This window comes from Natator depressus, chromosome 3, assembly GCF_965152275.1.
Source record: "Natator depressus isolate rNatDep1 chromosome 3, rNatDep2.hap1, whole genome shotgun sequence".
NCBI classification, from domain to species: Eukaryota; Metazoa; Chordata; order Testudines; family Cheloniidae; genus Natator; species Natator depressus.
This window is the reverse complement of record NC_134236.1, coordinates 126,999,489-127,020,259: the sequence shown is the minus strand read 5'-3', so window position 1 is coordinate 127,020,259 and position 20,771 is coordinate 126,999,489.

Genomic DNA, 20,771 nt, shown 5'->3' with positions numbered 1-20,771 from the left:
GAGCCCTCCTAGCCCAGGATGGGAGTGGAGCACTGAGCCTGGCAGGGTGGAGTGAGCAAGTTGCTGGTGAGAGGCCAGGAAGGTTCCTGGGGGCACTGGGGGAAGGACTGGGGGTGAGTGGGGCACGTTGGAGGGCTCCAGGATGAGGGGTTGTGGGCGAGTGGGGGATTAGAGGGAGGTGGAGGGAGTTGTAGGGAGAATGGGAGATGTTGGAGGTGATGAGTTTGGGGGCGGGCCAGGATGTTGGGGGCTGTGGCTGGTGTTGGGGGCTGTGGTGAGCGGAAGGTATGTCAGGACTCCTAGGATGCACGTGGGGGCTGATGGAGGGTTGTTGGGGTATATGTGGAGTGGGAGGACCATTCAGGGGAGGGGTCTGCATGTGGGGTGGGCAGAGAGGGGTACTCAGGGCTCTATGGATGAGGTGGGAGTGCTTTGCTGAGCAGCCCCTGTCCATGCCATGCTGGGCTGGCAGCAGCTGGGGCAGAGCTAGAGCAGGGTTGCAGCGTGGCTCAGGTTTGGCCTGGCTGCCCCTCTATCATGTCGGGGGTGAGGTTGGGGGGGTAAGGACAGCTGGGCCAAATGTGTGTGACGGTGGTGGGTGCAATTTCCATAGTGCCCAGGGCCCCAAAATTCTTTAACCCTGCCCTGCATACAAAGCTTTTACAGTCCATTGACAGCTGTAGATTTGCTCTTGATTTACACCAGTGGGAGAGGAGAATCAAGCCCATATTCTCCAGAATGGAGCATTTGAAGGGGGCGGGAGCGGTAAGGCTAATCCCTGCTCTCTCTTTGGCTGAGATGTCAGTTGAGTCGTGTAACACAGAGCTCTGTTAAGGGGTTGGAGTGTTGGCAATTAAGGGATATTTCTTAGAAGCAGTTTTGAGGGGTTTGCATGTGAGGATGATGGACGCCGCGGCAGGCTTGAAGACAAAACTTATGCAAGTTAAAAGCAAACGGTTTGTGAGGACCATCCCGTTCCCCACACTGCAGTGACTGACGCACACGCAGTCCCAGGGTCACACAGTCGCTGAACAAAGAATGGACCCATTATGGCAAAGAAGCACATGAGCATTAGTCATTCATTACTCCTCACAGGTGTTGCAGCAGTACAATCAAGCAGGGGAAGGGAGAGAATGTGAGGGGGAGGGAGAAGAGGGATAGAGTCATTCCTGCCGCTCTGTCAGCGCCAGCCTCAGAACCCCCTTAGTTTCCTTCTGCCACTCTCATCTTTGGCCCTAACGATCCCTTACCTTGCCCAATGTGTAGTTATTAACCCCTTGTGCAAACTGAGTGTAAAATGCTACTCTTCTTCTTTTTTGGTAGCACACTCCAGGGGCAGGTTGCACAGGTGTATGCATCCGCACAAGGTACACCGCTCTTTGTGCTGCCTTTCACAATACCCCTGGTGCTTGGAATGAGCACGTAAACCCCACTGCACCAGGCCCTCAGCCACATCTTACTCAAATCCCTCCTAAAGACTCACTCCTTCATAAGACCAGCAAAACCTAGCCTACGCCACTCCAATATCCTCCCTACTCACAATGTTACATAACTGCGGTAACTCACAAGGTTACATAAATGAGGGCGGAATGATGATGGGAGAAAGAAAATCACATTTCAAACCAACATTGTTATTTATTATTGTTAATTATTTGTGTTACCATAGCTCCTCGGAGTCTCAGTCCTGGACCAGGACCCCACACAGTGCTAGGTGCTGTACAAAACAGAACAAAAAGACTGTCCCTGCCCCAAAGCACTTACAATCTAACGTGGGGCTCTTATCATCTAGTGCATCTCATCTGGTCCTTTCTGGGTCTGCCTTTTACATTGTCAGTTCCTTGTGCTGCAGACTGCCTTTTGGTATGTGTTGTACAGCACTAAACATGCTATTGATGTGTAACAAAGAAATAATACAAATTAACAATAAATACATTCAATTATTACATTTTAAAATAGTGCCAAAGTCTGGTAGGGACTAGTTGCCTGATGTGTTTTATGGTTGCCTCCCATAGCATAATCTCAAAAGACAATCCAAACAAATACAGATCAAACCTAAGGACGCACTGCTGTCCCCAGAAATGCACGTATCATTCATACCGAAGTTCTGCAGTGATAGTGCATGGCTTTTTTTCAGCAAACTCGGCAAGAAGCCATCTTCCATACTGACATGTCAGGACTTCATGGAAAGGCAGGTGAATGAGGCTAACAATGAGGTTTTCTGACTATGTGAAGCTATTTATTCTGTACAGGTTCAGACGTTGACCTGAAATATGAGATATTCTTGACCACTTTGGGCCACATTGTACCCTCTAGTTCTGTGGGAGGAGGTTACAAGGATCCAGCTGGTCCCAGCTCAGGCTACAGGGGGCAGGGAAGGGAGATTACTACCTCTGCAACATTATTCTCTCCCTCTGGTAATCCCACAGAAGCCCCTTTGCACAGACTCGCGATACATACATGGGAGGAATGCGAGGAAGACTGGAGAGGGCTTTACTCTCTTGCCATGTCCTCCCTTTCCCCCAGACCTGTGGATCTTTTGTAGTTAAGTTAAATGAATACAGACAGGATTAGCATTATCACCATTCCCCTTCCACAGACTAGACTTCACCCTGTTAGGGAGAATTCTTAGGTCAGCAGATGGTGCAGGTGACATGGATTCTAAGGGGAGCTGGTAGGGACCAGGACCAATGCAAAGGTACAAAGGGCGTCCATGCAGATTACTCTGTGTTCATGGCTACCACAAGATCTACTAGTTTATGGGCTAGGTTAGAACCCCTAGTCAGGTCCATAGAGGGCAGGAGGGAATTGTATCCTACATTATCCAACAAAAGTATTCCAGATTCTCGGAGTTCCCTCAACCCTATGTGAGAGAAATCTACCACTTAGTAAAACTTCATCTTCCTCTTGAAATCCTTCTGCAATGAGTACAACTCCTCTGTTTTTTTTTTTAATGCAATGGACAACATTATTAATAATAATTCATTCATCTCCAATGGATTTCAACCCAGCCTCCATATTCTGTTGTTAGTTGAAAAAAGAATGACCTATACTAGTGTCAGTCATGTTACTTTTTCAAATCAGTTGTGTCTGACACCTGGAACGATCGCAGACATTGCCTCAATGTGAGAGCCTTTCAGATGAGAACTTAAATACTTTGGCATTGTTTATATTGTACGGATATTAGTGCTCTTTTGGCTCTTGTACCTTTTGGCCAGAATCTCCTTTCTGTTGTGCAGCATGTTATGTATTTGCTGGTTGCTGCTCTTCACCCAAGAGCAGGCTGCATGTCACTGATACTGTCTAATGTGAAGTACTTAGGGATTCTTTGGGATGAAAGGTACTATATAACTGTGTCATTAAACATAAACCCAGTATAAATGTTTTCGATCGCATGCTTCTTAGGGTAAGGACAATTATTTACTTACTATATGTTTGTATAGTGCCTAGCACAATGAGACCCTGATGTAGTCTGTGCCTCGAGGCATTACCATAAAACAAATAAATAAAATAATACTACAAAGACAGGCTTTATAACATTAATGTTGCTTTACATGACATTAGCTCTAAAACCTGTTACCACATATATTCACATAGGGCCTGGGCAATTAGGTTAGCCTCTGAAACCAGGCTATTGCACTGGAGGGGAGAAAACCTCACTTTAGCCCACTATGACATCTCTCCCTTAGCTTATGCAATGAAGCCTATAATGGCATTAAATCTGAGGATTGTTTGTGATGCAAGACACCTGTTCTTCTTCCAAACTGATCACCATACATTGATGAGCATCTTAGCACTTCTTTCTGAATGAAGTGGCAGTGCCAGGAATTACACCATAGCAGCAACCAGAGTAACACAGCTGTTATTTCTGGAACTTCTGGGCCCAATTCCCTACACCTTTATAGTGTACTTGAATTGTATGGCATTACTCCTGATTTACACCACAGTCTGTACACGAGAACAGAATTAGGCTCACTGAGACTGGGGAGAGTGGTGAGGAGGGTGATTCTTCTAGGACCAACGAACAAACCCAATTTTGTGATGGCCCTTCTTATTTTCAATGGATTTTGGAAGCCGCATGAGTGTGTTGAGTATACCCAAACTACCTGTGCTTGCAGTTGGCCCCTGGGCTCATTCTGTCATTCCCCATCATGATAAAAGTTCCTCCCTGTTTAAGTTATTTAATATTTTCATCAGCCCTTAATGAAACATTTTCTCCTTTCTCCAGAACATTAAGTGGGGCTCAGCTGTTAGAATCAGGCAGCTGTATTTCCTCCAACAGGCAGTGTTCTGGGAGGGCGGATGCGGGGAGAGAAAGCTAGGCTTGGGTGGACTACGCTTGGTCTCCCTCTTCCATTTAAATTTCAATATTTCTTTAGAAATTTGAAACAAGTGGATGCTGGTGTTCTGAGCCATGTTAGAGTAAATGGCACAGCATTAATGTACATGGCCTGTTACACTCTGAAACCAGAATACTAAAAGAGAACATCCTCAAATGATGTTGTGGGAGAAAGCTGACATTAGAGCAAGTTACTGATCTTTTCGAAGGAAAGCTTCAAACTATGGTGACTCTTTGAAAAAAAGAGAGGAGAAATGCTAGACTGTTACAAGTGACCCACTTAAAAAATCTGACATGTATCTTGCAAATGCAGAAAATCTACTTCCAGCCCTGTGCTGTTCACACAGGACTACAGAAAGTAGTCACAACAGAGAACATCAGCCACAGCTGTTCAGATTGCTGCTTGAATGCTGCCAAGTTTCAGCCGATTTGCCTGTAATTCTATTCAGATGTTCAGAATCTGCCTCACTGCTTTTCAAAGAAAGATTTTTTTAACCACATGCTGACATGCACTGGGTTATCACTCATCATATCATATGAGCAACGACTGCACTGCATTAGAGAGTGATGGTTACAGACATTAATGGGGGCATTAACAAGATTATTAATGCATGCTAGCTTTGACACTTCTTTCCCTTCCCCCACCCTGCACCTACACATCCGGTCAATAGCTTACAGTGACATGGCCCAAAGTGAAATCACATGAGAAAGAGTAAACAGTCAGGGTGTCTCCCCACCATAGATAATGTTGCAAAATCTCTTGCTGTATTGATGACAGACATCATATCCTCTTTATACACTGGGGAGAACGATACTGAATTACTCGCATATGGTAATAAGCATTCTTTTAGTGTGTCAGTTCTTTCCTTATAAGGCAGTACCTGCATGATGCATGGAAGGATATGAGACAATATCATACAGTACTATTCTGTTACACAGGACTGTCACGTCTTCAGTCCCAGAACACACACCCCTTAGTTTCTATACTGAGGAGGCTCTCGCTTAAGGAATTTCCTTAAAGCCATTGGGCCAGTTTCATCCTTGGAGTAACTCTGTTGCACTCAATGGAGTTGTGCCAGGGGTGAATCTGGCCTGTTTTCTGCACAGGTTTCAGAGTAGCAGCTGTGTTAGTCTGTATCTGCAAAAAGAACAGGAGGACTTGTGGCACCTTAGGGACTAACAAATTTGAGCATAAGCTTTCGTGGGCTACGCTCAAATAAATGTGTTAGTTTCTAAGGTGCCACAAATACTCCTGTTCTTTTTGTTTTCTGCACAGTTACACTGTCATGGTGTCCTCAGCAGGAGACTGGAGTTCAGTTTGTTTTAATAGACACTGCATGACAGAACTTGCCATCCCATGTCTATAGTGATAAAATGCATAATATAATATCTCATAAGATAATTAATTTCCTCTATTGTGTCTTTATGACTGTCCATAAGGCTCTACATCAACAGCATACATAATGTAATGAAGCAACTAGCACAATAGGCGGTCTGCTGCAGAACTAAAATACATTCAGAAGTAGGCTGAGCAGAGGTACCCAGCTTCTACCAATGCTGGTAGGGATGGTCTGGGTCAGCGCGCCCTGAATTTTTGATCTAATATTCCGGTAGCAGTTTAAACCTGTATCAGGAGTGGAAGCATTGGAGTCACCTCTTACTCCCTCATTATAGTGAAAGCTGCCAGACATTCTCCTTGTTCTGCAACAGCAGTGAGCTGGCACATGTGGGATTTTAGCAGCACTGCTCACTGACTGCAACAAAACAAGGAGGCAAAGTCCACATTCTTTCTTCTTCAAATATTACTGTGCGGGTGCCAAAAGAGTTTCACCTATTTTAACAAAAATGGAGCCTAAAAAAAAGGAAGGGGATAGCCAAATGAAAGAAACAACAACATTTCCCTTCCCAGAAAACTCTGCTGCCCATGGATAAAGGGCCAGAGCATTCTGAAATGGGCAAAATTGTCATTCAACATATCTGTGAAGATGTTTGTCTCAACATTGCTTTGCTCTCTGATATTCCTTCCTTAGCTGATGAAATGCTAAGTGTTATACCATGGCGATATTTGTTGCATTAAAATAGTTATATCAGTCAGTGTCTCAGAACAGGCAAGACTGGAAACTGGTGCAAGACTCTTTAATGAAGGGATTCTTAACTGCACGCGTGTCCTCTGATTTACTGATGAATGAGGGGTCTCCCTCTTCTTCCTCAGCTGACATACCAGAATAATGGTATGTCAGTATGGTGCAACTGGAAGTCTCCACTCAGGAGAACTGCAGAATCAGATTGCCACCATGGAAGGTCAACATTTCAGTCCAGTGGCACAGGTGCATGGGAGAAATAGACAAAAAAATTCCCCACAGCTGTGCTAAGTTAATAGATTTTAAGGCTAGGAAGGCCCGTTAGATCATTAAGTCTAACCTCTGTTATAACACAGGCTATCAAATTTCACCCCATCACTCCTGTATTCAGCCCAATAACTCATGTTTGGCTAACGCATATCTTCCAGAAAGGCATCCAGTCTTGATGTGAAAACTTCAAGAGACCAAGAATCCATCCCTTTCCAAGGTAGTTTATTCTAATGGTTAACCTCCCTCACTGTGCCTTATTTCTCATTTGAATTAGTCTGGCTTTAATTTCCAGACATTGGTTCTTGTTCTGCTTTTCCCTGCTAAGTTAATGAGCCCTTTAGTACCCTATATTTTCTCCCTGTGAAGGTATTAAATGTTGTAATCAAGTCACCTCTGTCTTCTTTTTGATAAGCAGAAAACATTCAACTCCTGGAGTCTCTCACTGCAAGGCGTTTTCTCCAACCCCTGAACTATTCGTGTGGCTTTTTTCAGCACCCTCTCCAATTTTTCAACCCTTTTAAAAATGTGGATGCCAGAACTGGCCAGAGTATTCCAGTATTGATCTCACTGATGTTGTGTACAGAAGTAAAATCACCTCCCTTCTCTAAATCCTATCTATACTTCCAAGTATCGCACAAGCCCTTTTTGCCACAGCATCGCAGCGGGAGCTCATGTTCAGCCCTTTGTCCACTAGGATTCCTAAATCCTTTGCAGAGTCACGGCAATGCAGGATACAATCGCCTGGCTCGATACAATTGCCTGGCTACAGCTTGGACACATGATTCTTCTCCCTTCTGATCATCAGGATCTACAATATTAACATAAAATAGTGTAAAGTACTAACCCCAGCCTGCTAGGTGCCATGTGCTACTTGTTCTGGGCCTCTCAAGAGAAGCCAGGTTGAATCTTATGTGTAGTTTCTCATCCTTGGGCTGGCACAGGCTAGGAGAGCTGAAGCGATCACATTAAGACCTCTAGGGATTAAATGGAAAAAGTGCCTCATGCTGATCCCTAATTTTTTACCTATTTACCCATTAGAAAATGTAAAAAAGTGTGCTCTGCCGGGGGTGCCTTTCCGCAACTAATTTCCATGCTGACATGACATTGGACCACTCTGCCCATTCCCAGAAATAAATTAACCACAGAAATAATAATAAATGAGGCCCCTCCAGAATAGTCAGTCAACCCCTCCACTCCTTATCCCCCCAGCAACAAGTGTCTGGGAAACTAACTGGGTTTCGCAGCGTACCTGATGGATGAGAAAACTGAGGCTGATTTGGACAAATGGGGAAAGCAATTTTCAAAGCAAAGGATAAAATTAGATAAAATGATTATTTTGCCATTGAAAATATGTCAAAAAGTTAATTTCTTCTGAGTCAGATTCTGCTTTCTGGTACACCAGAGTGACCTTGGACTAACTCCACTGGGGGGTCACTCCAGATTGACACTGGTGGAAACTAGAGCAGAATTTGGCCTTTTGACTTTGGAATTATTATTTGTATGACTGTAGACCCTAAGGCCTCACGAAGGACTGGAATCTCATTGTACTGGGCTCTCTTGTTGGTGTGCATGATAGCAGGGACGGCAGGTTTGTATAATTTTTGGTGGTGCCCAGAACAGGTGAAAGTCCCATCCCCCACCCCGCCCCACACCTGCCTTGTAAGCCAATATATATATTTTTAAAATAATGTAAAAATGGACTGGAAATCGTAAGCGTTTAACAGTTTCCCTATATTGCACAATGTGGGGGTGTGTATGTGGGGGGGAATGAAGGCTCTGGGGTGGGTCTGGGGATGAGGGGTTTGGGGTGTAGGAGGGGGTCAGGGCTAGGGCAGAGGGTTGGGGTGTGCGGGCTCTGGGGTGGGGCTGGGGATGAGGGATTTGGGGTGTGGGAGGGGATCAGGGCGAGCGCAGAGGGTGGGGTGCGGGAGCGTGCAGGCTGTGGGCTCTGGGGTGGGGTAGGGAGGGGGATGAGGAGTTTGGGGTGCAGGCAGGCTGCCATGGGGGAGTGGTCCCCTCCCCCAGCAGCACACTCCTATGGCACCATCACTGCACGTGTTCCTAGAGGCCGGGCCCTTCTCAGGTCCAAGAAGCCCCCTTGTCTCCCCTGTGGTGGGTGCTGAGGTGGGGGGGCACTACCATCATGTGTGCACTTCCTCCCCTCCTCCCTTCTCTGGCAGCGGCTGTGCTGCTGCTTCAGCCTGCTGCCAGCCCTACTCCCTTTTGAAGACAGCAGCGGCCATCGAGGGAGCACAGCGCAGAGTGGCAGGGCAGCCGCCCACTGCCCAAGGCGCAGACAGGGACCCTCTGGGGGAGGTGTGCAGGGTGGCAGGCGGGCCGAGGGAGAGACCTGGCCCCGAACATTGGTGGAGCTGGGCCTCTGGGCCCTGAATTTGCTGGAGCATGGGCACCACGGGCCCATATAACTTGCTGCCCCTGCATGATAGAACCCCCTATTATTAAGGTTGCCTGAAATTTCTCATTATAAGACCCTGTTTTTCAGTTACTTATAAAACTTAGCCAATCTATAGGCATTTGGGCTATCATTTCCCATACTGGAGGTCTGTCTCAAGTTGCATTAATTATTATATTATTTTAATTTCAGTGAAAACAGTTCAGCTGTTTCCAAGAGACTAAGGAAAACACAATCAAATATTACTTTTTCCACAGGACCCCTGCCTCATTCAGTGCACAGCATCTGGGGTTGTATCAGAGTTGTATCGTAAAGGAGGCTGCTTTCTAGAGGACCCCTGCTTTCTATAGGACCCTCCAACTCATCGGTTGCAGTAGTGGGAAGGTGTGTAGTGAATGAGGCAGGGACTGCAGGAAGAGACAGGGTGGTCTTGTTGCTAAGGCGGTTGAAAGTTGCCCTAGAAATTGGATTCTATCCCTGCCTCTCCCACAGAGTTTGTCTGTGATGCTGGGCAAGTCACTTAAACCAAACTGGTCTCTAGCTGCATGTTCCTTATTTTCTAGGTGCCTGTTTTGCGACCCTGGGGTCTGATTTGTAGAAGTGCTGAGCACTCACAGCTGCAACTGAAGTCAATGAGAGCTGCGCTTTGAACATATAGAGTCCTATCTAATGTTAACTACACCAAAAAATCAGGTCCTAAGCATCTCGGCCATCCAAAATTAGTGGTTCTTTTGACCTTAAATCTCTTTGTGCCTCAGCTCCCCGCCTGTAAAATGGGTATAATACTACCTCATCTCACAGGGTTTCCATGAAAAGCGCATGAGAAAATGAATAGTTCTGTCATCTAGGCAGGGTTTGAATAGTGTGCAGTAAATAAGGTCTAGGGTCACACACTGAACAATGAGGAGAAAAGAAAGTATTGAACAGCTTCTCAGTAAGTGAGTATCATCCATTCTGTGCACTGAATGAGGCCAGGGTCCTGTAGAAAAAACAATATGTGACCATGTATTTAAAGTCTGTATTATAATGCATAAGCAGAAGGGGGCTGAATTAAGGTTGCCTTAATTCTGACATTTCCTAATTTTGGAGTGCTTGACTTTGCAACCTTAAAAATCTTCTTTTCATGTAGTTGTTTTTGTGTGCAATATAAATATATAATAAGTGACAGTCTCTGCCTCAAAAAGATTAGAGTCAGGAGGGATGCATTGTCCCTAGGAAAGAAGTTATTCTCAAGCCAAAAAAAAATAAAGTGGCAAACTTGAGCTAATCAACTCAAATCAAATCAAATTAAATCTCCTTCTAATTTTCAGTCCTTTCCTCGTGTTGGAAATATTTTACACACCTCTACTTCTGATTGAGCCAGTACCAAAGCTAGTGCAAATTTCTTGGCACAGCCTGTTTTTGCAAGAGTTTCAGACCAAAGTAATTTGGATACATTTTGGATAAGCAGGCAAATTTGTGTGGGTGCTTATCCAAACCAAATTGCTAATCTTTTAGAAATTCACTCATTCCTATTAATCCTGTATCCTGGTCATAGAATTTCTGGTAACTTTTGAGATAGCAGTGCCATATTTTGGTTATAACTAGAAGACTATTTCTGCATGACCTGGAACTAACAGGTTAATTGAGGATTTTGAACATGTAATTCATCTGAAATATTTATCTCCTCTAACTCCTAGGTGTTTAATTACTTTACAGATACCAGATCCTGATTTGTACAAAATGAATCACAGTAGAAGACCATCCTTGACAAAAAATGTACTGATAGAAACTGAGGATTGTTGCTTATGCAGAATCGGGGCCACAGAGCAGGCCATTGTAGGCTACAGTGACTACAGTTATGGGACCAACCCTAATTTGGGGGATTGTAAAGGAGAATCTCAGCTTTTATTTGTTAAAACACCAAGGGCCAGATTTGCAGCTGGTGTTTATCAGAGTAACTCCATTGTCTTCAATGGAGTTATGGCAATTCACACCAGCTGAAGATCTGGTCCTAGGTGTCTATATCTTTTCCTTTCAGAGATAGGCTTGAAAATGTAAATGGATGCCCATTGGTGCAAACTGATCCCTAGTTTGTCATTCTTCTCTGGACCCTCTCCAATTTATAGCATCCTTCTTGAACTGTGGATACCAGAACTAGATACAATATTTCAGGCGTGGTCACACCAGTGCCAAATACAGAGGTAAAAGTACCTCTTCACCCCTACTTGAGATTACCCTTGCATCCCAGGATCATATTGTATCTTTTGGCCACAGCATCACACTGGAAAGTCATGTTCAATTAATTATCCACCATGACCCCCAAATGTTTTTCAGAGTCACTGCTTCCCAAAATAAAGTTCCCCATTCTGTAAGTACAGGCTACATTCTTTGTTCCAAGATGTAAACATTTACATTTAACCATATTAAAACATATTATTTGCTTGTGCCCAGCCTACCAAGTGATCCAGATTGCTCTGAATCAGTGACCTGTCCTCTTCAATATTTGCCACTCCCTCAATTTTTATGTAAACTGCAAGCTTTATCAGGGACAATTTTATGTTCTCATTGATAAAAACATTAAATGCCGTGGGGCCAAGAACTGATCCCTGTGGGACCCCAATAGAAATACACCCTCTTGATGATGATTCCCCATTTACAATTACATTTTGAGACCTATCAGCTAGCCAGTTTTTAATCAATTTAATGTGTGCAATGTTAATTTTGTATCTTTCTAGTTTTTTAATCAAAATGTTATGTGGTACTAACACCTTACAGAAGTGTAAGTATATTATGTCAACTCTATTACCTTTATTAACCAAATTTACAATCTCATAAAAATATCAAGTTAGTTTGACATAACGAAAGCTAATGTAATCAAATGCATTTATATATTGGCTTCCATACGAAGATCAATCTCTAATGTAATTTACAAAGAGATGGAGAGAGAGTGAGTACTGTAAGGTTGGGATGACAAAGCACTAACGTTCAGAAATTCACCGTCAAGAGGGAAACGTGCCAGATGTCCTACAGTATTTAGCGTTAACAGGGTGTCATCTTAATTACTCTTTAAGGCACCTTCTCATGCTTCAGTACTACAAGATATGTTGTCTTTCCTCTTTCAGCTGCCTCTCCCTGAATTCATTCCTTTGGGTCTCAACCTGAAATCATTGTATAATAGCTTTGTGTGTGTGAATAGTCTGTGGACAGACTGAGCTTTTCAGTCTTTGCAGGCCCATGGAGTTAGAGAGTCACTGCTGGTTCCTAGCAGAGATAAAGGGCGAGTTGTGCCTATACAGCTTCTAAATTGGCTCACTCCAAAGTTCTTCAAGGTACAGAAATGAATGACTAAGCATAGTGTTTTAATTACACACTCATACTATTTGCAACGATTATAATGCGTGCCCAAAGAGGAAATAGCTGTCTGCATGCATCTGTTCCTGATAGCTTAGGAAATGGTTCTTTGTACTAAAATAGATGTGTGAACTTAACAAGCTGATCAAGAGAATAGCAAACATACTATAATATAGACATATATGGTCTAAGATTATTGTTGCTATTATTGTATGTTAAGTTCACACATCTCTGTGTGTGTGTGTGTATATGTGTGTGTGTGTGTGTGTGTATATATATATATATTCTGTACCCCGCCACATACTGAATTTCTACTCCAGTCAAAACATGGTATGTACAATGTTTCTGGTCTGTGCCAGAGTCAGGAGACTAGGAGTGTGTCTGGATTAGGACTAAGAGAACCCAGAGAAATTCAGTACTAGTGGCACCTTAGAGACTAACCAATTTATTTGAGCATAAGCTTTCGTGAGCTACAGCTCACTTCATCGGATGCATTCTGACGAAGTGAGCTGTAGCTCACGAAAGCTTATGCTCAAATAAATTGGTTAGTTTCTAAGGTGCCACTAGTACTCCTTTCCTTTTTGCGAATACAGACTAACACGGCTGCTACTCTGAAACCAGAGAAATTCAGGTGTGGATCTGGGTTCTGCTTTTGTCCAAAGTTCTGCAAAATATCAGAATTTACAGAACTTGAACATTTCAGAATTTGGTGAGAAAGTTGTTAAGTGTTAAAAGTAACACAGCTAAAAATATACTACTACTGTATCTTTGAGAAGCTACTGTTTATGTGAATTATTGATCAAGAGTGCTCAGTAACTTTTAATGTAGGCCCTCTCTCCCCGCAGAGCCACTCCTACCTCCCTTACATCTAGAGTGGAATTAACCATTTGGTTCCTAAACTGTGTTATATTGGGAAACCCTATTTTTCCAGGACATTTTTTTTCTCCTCTCTGTATCAGACATTGGTCAGGACCATACAACAATCTGACTGAAGGCAAACAAAAGGGGGAGCCATGATTTGAAGATAAATGTCCAAGGAGGCAGAGAGAGAAAGTCAGAGACAGATTGTACCTGGGAGACCTTTAGGAGTGGAGAGAGAGTTTGACGAGGCATCCTTGGAGAAGGGCGCTAAAAAGAGAGAGCCAAGGTAACAGCACATTGCTGAAAGATTTAACACTAGGGGATCAAGGCAGCAAGATTTACTGTTGTAAATCTAGGATTTATTAAAATCCATATTCATCAATTTGTTGCCATGAGATGTACCATGATTGGATTTTAACACATTTGTATAACAGTCCAAATAGTTTCCCATGATGATCAATATTTTTACAAAACGTTTAAAACTTTAGTAGCACTTTTTTTTGGGGGGGGGGCGGAGGGGGAGATACTGTCCTAAAGTGACTTTAAATCTCTAAAGTGATTTAGGTTCTTCCATTGCTACTTGAAAAGCCAGCTATACATCCTGCCGGCAGCAATTAGATTAGCACACCAGAAAAATCAATCTGAGAACTAAATTGAAATCCTAGCACAGCCTCGTCTAGTGTAAGGAGTGAATGAATAGACTAGTCTGTACCAGCTCACAGTCAAATGAGAGATAACCAGAGGCTTTTGCCAACCATTTTCTGTGAAGGATTTTTAGCCTCTTATTGCTGCAATGAATGAGGACACAGTAGCACCCACAATGACTGCACTAGTCGCGACAGACAACCACTTGTGTGCAAACATAGCCTGACAAGGATTTGAACATCCTTTGCCACCTCCTGTCTATGCCAGAAATATTTGTTTGTCAGTGATGGGGGGAAATGAATGGAGTGTGTGACAGAGAATGGAATAAGGTATTACAAGGAACCCAACAGTGCAGGAAGATGTTAAAGCAAAGAAAACATCAGGGGTGAAATCCTGGTCCCACTGAAGTCAGTGATAAAACTCCTATTGACTTCTCTGGGCCAAGATTTTGCCCACGGAGAAAAATCCACAGGAATAGGATGGGAAATGCCTTAATGTGGAAGAGCTGGAGTGACTGTCTAAAGCTATGGGAGAATTTCAGATGGGTGTCTTAACTGCATGTAATTGATCGAAATGGATTGTTCAGTATGTTGTATTTTACTATTATAAGGGCACTGTGAAGGTATTTACCATAATTAAAAGAAGTCATTGTTATTGACCCATAGTGTTTTTATAACAACCCCTTGGAATCTTGAAATAAATTCTATTTCTTATGTTGCAGTCTTCTATAGTACTTTGTTACTGTAGGGCTGTGTGCATGTGATTTCAATACCTCACGTTGATTTTATTAATGATTTTAAATCAGTAGACTTAGAAATTCAGAATTCTGATTTTAGTGCAAAATCCTGTTCCATGGGTGCAGCCTGAACAAGTAACTCCTATCGGGAGGCTTGGGGGCTGGAATCCTCTCCCGCTAAGGCACGAAACAGCTGTGCAACGGGTGCAGAGAGATTATTTTCTTCAGCTAAACTCGCCAAATCAAAGCAGATGGGGAGTTGAAGGGTGTCACGGTGATGAGGCTAGCTGCACCGCTGCCCTTTTTCTGGCCCCTGCGAACGCATCTGCCTCAAGGATTTGTCCTCTTGCTTGTGTGGGGGTGGAATCTTGCTGACTAGGATCCAAGTCCACTGCCCTATCTAAACCAACCACTTAATGCCCTCCAGGTTCAGCTGGGTTTTCATAGAATATCAGGGTTGGAAGGGACCTCAGGAGGTCATCTAGTCCAACCCCTGCTCAAAGCAGGACCAATCCCCAATTTTCCCCCCAGATCCTTAAATGGCACCCTCAAGGATTGAACTTACAACCCTGGGTTTAGCAGGCCAACGCTCAAACCACTGAGCTATCCCTCCCCCTAAGCTCGCCCAAGAAGACCAGGCTACAGCCATTAAAGCTACCTGTTCTGGCATTGTCTCTTAAGCACCCTTAAAGTGTAAGCTGTTTGGCAACTACTAGAAAGAGCCTTCCACCCCCATCCCCACCCCCGCCATTCTATGCCTGTGGCACATAACAGTCTAGTCTCCGGTGGGCTGTTGTACTTTGATCTAATTTTGATTGTTGGGTTTAGTGTTTGGGTGCTGGGTGGCACTGGTGGCCTGTGATTTATAGGAGGTCAGATTAGATGAACTGGTGTTCCCTCCTGGCCTGAAACTCTATGACTCTGTAGGGCAGGGAATGAGTCTGCATTGGCATGTCATTGACTTTCAATGGGACTTGAGTTCACAAATCACTTAGGCAATTTTGAGAATCCCACCTATTATTCCTAGCAACTGCTTGCACTGTGCTAAACAATCCCCCTCTCTCTCTCTGGGGTGCTTGACTCTCCTCTCACTTATAGCAGTGTAAATCAGGAAGAAATCTACTTATGTCAGTGACGTTATACTAACATGAAAGGCAAATCAGACCTATGAATTTCCATAGCTTGTTATGTCCCTCCCAATTTTGCATAGTCATTGATTAGCCCAGCCTTATCTGGGACTAAATTCTGCTGTAGGGTTACACAAATGCATCTCCCCGTTATTTTAGCTGAGAGCAGCATTTGGTCCATTTAGTTCTGACGACCCCTGACAGGGGGTCTGACTGTCATTAATAGTAAGCCACTTTCCACCACTCTGGCACTGCAAAGACCCCTTCAAGTAGGAGTAAATTATATTTGTATCCACTTTAAAAATCCCTTTACACTTCTAGAATGGTGGAAAGTGGCCATAGTGTAAGTGACATTCAGGGTCAGTCCTTGTGTTATCTACTGGCAAGTATCTCTAGTTCAAGGAATTACAATTATTGGGTGAACCCAAAAAGAATTTGTTTGAGAAAGTTATGAGCAACTGAGAAAGGTCAGGTTATAATGGGAATGTAAATTTGTATTTAACTATCTGTGCTTAAATGTTACTATATGACATGATACAAATGTGAAATGAGGTCATACCTGGACCTACCAAGTTTGATAATACCCATATCTCTCTATTGAGAGAACAGCTGAATTAAGGTGATAGGCATGATCAGTCACATATAAAATATCTACACATTTTCTTTAAAAATTTTGCTGCAGCACTTTCCAGATTTTAACTAGTAATTCTGCAATTAAACCTGGATAATTCCTTTTAATAGGTTATTTTGAATCCTTGCAGCATATATTCAGCTCTGGTGACCACTGACTGAGCAGCACATTTGTAAAATTAGATTGAATATAAATCTACTTTTCTGTACCTGAGGCTTTCCAGATGCTGTAAAAATCTTATTGCATCCATAAAATGTATCCCAAAGGAACTGGTGCAAAGCCTGATGTGATAAAATGCACATATCTCAATATACGAATTCATTAGGTTGTTCAAGAAACCACCCAGTATCAATCACTGGTGTGGACATGTTTAGTGGCTGTCTGAAATATTAACTTGGACCGGATAGTGATTTTACAAGCAAGTGAACATCAGGCAGCTTCACTGGACGTTTAATTTACTGAACAATGCATGGATTGAAAAACTGAAAAGAGAGAGGGAGAGCAATTCCTGTAAGAAAACAATTATTGGAGCTTCAACAATTGCATGCAAAAGCCCAGGAAACACAGCTAGAAAGGAGCTTCTGAAGCTGAATCTTATGTTGCTCATTTGTTATTTTGTTTGCTAATTGATGTAAATAGAGATTGTGAAAAGTACATGCTTCCTGGAGGCCAGTGGCTCTCAACCTTTCCAGACTACTGTACCCCCTTCAGGAGTCTGATTTGTCTTGCGTACCCCAAGTTTCACCTCACTTAAAAACTACTTGCTTATAGAATCAGACATAAAAATTCAAAAATGTTCCAGCACGCTATTACTGAAAAACTGCTGACTTTCTCATTGTTACCGTGTAATTATAAAATAAATCAACTGGAATATAAATATTGTACTTACATTTCAGTGTATAGTAAATAGAGCAGTATAAACAAGCCATTGTCTGTATGAAATTTTACTTTGTACTTACTTTGCTAGTGCTTTTTATGTAGCCTGTTGTAAAACTAGGCAAATATCTAGATGAGCTGATGTACCCCCTGGATGATCTCAGTGTGCCCCCAGGGATACGCATACCCCGGTTGAGAACCACTGCTGTAGGGGGTTCTATGGTTCCAAACTAGTTTAGGAAAAATAAGAATGTACTCCATGCTTCTCAACCAGTTTCTAGAATCAACTAAAAAATCAGTCTTTGGTTTTTTGCTTCTGGTTTCTGGCTTGCCCAAGAAGGAGAAGTGCTGAAATACTGTGGGGAGAGGGGAAAAGGGAGGCTATACTTTTCAGGTATTTTTTCTATAACTGAATACTGAAGCATCAGAAATCTCAACCAGACATGCTGTCCTCAAAGATTTCCATTCCAATTTTAGGGACTTCAAGAGGCCTAGCGAATATTCAAATTTGCAGTGCAGCTAAACTAAACCCAATGGCCAAGTGTTTTGCAGTTCACCCATTGTTATTTAATGACAAGTTGTATCAGGGTTATTAGCTTGTGTGTCTGCTGCTGCACCTGGCTGGTTCTAAGCAAAGCTGGTTTCAAGAATTAAGCGCTGCTGTGAACTCCTTATGTGAGGTGTCCCCATATTGTTCAAAGTCCTAGGGAAGAGAATGGTGACAAAGTAAGTGTATTGAACTAAATTCTTATGTGGCCACCCCCCCACATCTTTGTGTCCAAGTGCCCTACAAAAGATGAAGGAATTTATCCTTCCAGCACCCCATGAGGCCGGGATTATTATCCGCATTTTAGATGCAGGGAGCAGAGGCATGGACAAAGTTGCTTACCCAAGATTACATAGGAAACCTGTAGCAGACCCAGGAATTCAACACAGGTCTCCTGACTCCCAGTCCACTACCTCAACCACCAGCCCAGTATTCCCCCACCCTAAGCAGAGAGGAAATTAAGCAAAAAAGTTTGGCTTTGGATCAGGATCCAAAGTGGTTTTCGGTGGGAGCATTCGGACCCAGGGTTTTGATATAGGCCCATTTCTAAATATAAAATTGTGTTGTGTTGTTTTTAATCAGCCTAAAACAGAAGTGATGAGAGCAGCGGAAGCCTCAAGGGATGGAGAAAGGGGAGTGTTGAGGAGGAAGGCGACTGAAGACACCAGCATTTCCGCGGCCTCCCCACCCGCTCACACACATAGCTTCCAGGTTACTCTAAAAGTGTGAAAGCAAAGCAGGGGCTCTAGGAGAAAACACATTGACTAGTAGTAAACAACTTTTGATGCTGATGACCAGTTATCAAAAAAAAAATGGTGGTGTTTTTCATTAATCCTTTGAAAGATGCCCAAACAAAGGTAGGAAAAAATATTACTCACTCCCCACGGCATTCTGGGAAGGATTCACATTTATTTTCCTGCTATGATGGTGGCAATGGTGGGGAAATTAATTCCGTATAATCCCTTTGCTTTTTCAAAACAGAACAGGGGTAGAAAATTGCTCCCCTTTTTTAAATAAAAAAACAACACAACAACAACAAGGGTAGGAGGCTGGAGTGAGCTAAGCATCCTTGGCTGACAAGGATTTAATTACTTGCTGAGCTGAAACGAGGACCTCACACAGTCCGGCCCTTGGAAAGAGTTCTGTTGGGGATGTCTGTCCATTCCAGCTAAGTATGTGCAGTTCTAGTCTAGTCTGATGAGCCACGAGAGAAATCAGGTATTTCTCATCCCATCCACAGATGGAGGGTGTGCACAGGGCCATAGAGAGTAGCAGTATAGAGAGAAGGCCTTTGGAAACAGGATGAATTTAAAACTTCTTGGTTAATTTCTGCTCTGTGACATGAAGGCCTCTTCCAATTAATTTTCCATTGAATTTGTCCCACCTTGCTTAAGTCAGAAATGTGATTATAAGATGGTTGAACACTGAGCAGATGCAGAGAAAAGGTCTCTCCTTTCCCAGCTTTTCTCCATTCACACATAAATATTCAGGCTGCAGAGAAATCCATTGTGTGGGCTGCAGAAATCAGTTGCAGCTGTTAATGGCCATTGTTTAAGGAGTATCTTGACACTTCTCTGGGGTTGAGAATTCCCTTTCAGGAGCCTGTCATGGTAGCTTTTCCGCTGTGTTTGTTGCAGTCCTGAGCCCCCTTTATAAACCATATACTAACATGAAATCTGACTATACAGATATTTGGAAGGTAGTTTGGACTATGGGGGGGAAGCAGAGAATGTTGGGTTGGAATGGTTTTGATTTATTTCTTGTCTGTGACTTTCTCCCCCTTCCTTTGCAGGGCAAGAACTAGAGCAAGATAAACCTGAAGCTGAGAGAAATAGCTATCTAACTTGCTTATAAAGGAGCACATATGTGTGGAGGACAGCTCCTCTCCATGGGCTGGGGTTCACAGCACCTGACACAAAGGGGAAGAATCATCTATGAGGGCCCCTCTCACAGAGTTTCTCCTGAAAGATAAGAGGGTGTGTGTGTGGCGGGGGCGTTCACTTCCTCAGCCTGTGCCATGGAATGAGCCTGGTCTTTAGGGCCCTGCAGCAGGCTAAGCCATCCGTTGGAGGCCTTGTGTCTCCATACTGGCTCTGTGCTCCTGGCAGCTTCCACTAGCAGAGACTCCTCTGACCATGGCTGATTCCCAAGGCTTCTGTACAGAGGGATACCTATCTTGGAGGGGGCTCAATGAGATTGTGACAATGTACATTTCCACCCAGCCCAGGGCTACCCACCGCTCATCCATCCCCCGTCTGTTCAAGTCCTGTAGCCCTTCTTCTTACTCTTCACAGATTCCGACTCCATGGAGCGCCCTCACAAGGTGACAGCACCACACAGATGCTGACCCTGTCACCCACTGTCCCATTCCACTTGTGAATCTTTGCAGATGGGGAAATTATGCTTCCTCATATTTCTAGCTGCCTTCCTGTTCTGGCAAGGTAACTTCTCTTTTGTAGTTACCCTTAATATGTCTGTCAAGGACACATTTGTTCTGAAACTTTAAAAGGCAAGTGGCTCTTTGCTTCAGAGGGGTTTTTTTCCTTCTTTTTCTTTTCATGAATTAATCTCCAATACAGGCAGACTTTCCCATTGTGTGTGTGTGTCCCAGTGCCATTGCAAATGATTGCTTTTTAGGCTATGTTTGTTTTTCAATTTGTGCTGCCACATATCAATCCTGACAGAAGAAGTTTTTGTACAGATAAATAACTTTTTTCCCCCAAAGCCCAGGATTAATTGTAAAATAATACACATTTGAGACGTGTGGCGTGTAAAGCATCTCGCATATAGAATAGAAAATGCCAAGTCCTTCAGACTGCTTCCCTTTCTAAAAGAGCTGAGGAAATTAGGGTGGTAATGAGCATAGGGTCTTGATTTTCCCTTCCACTGTGTCAGCCCTCCATCTTCCCACATAG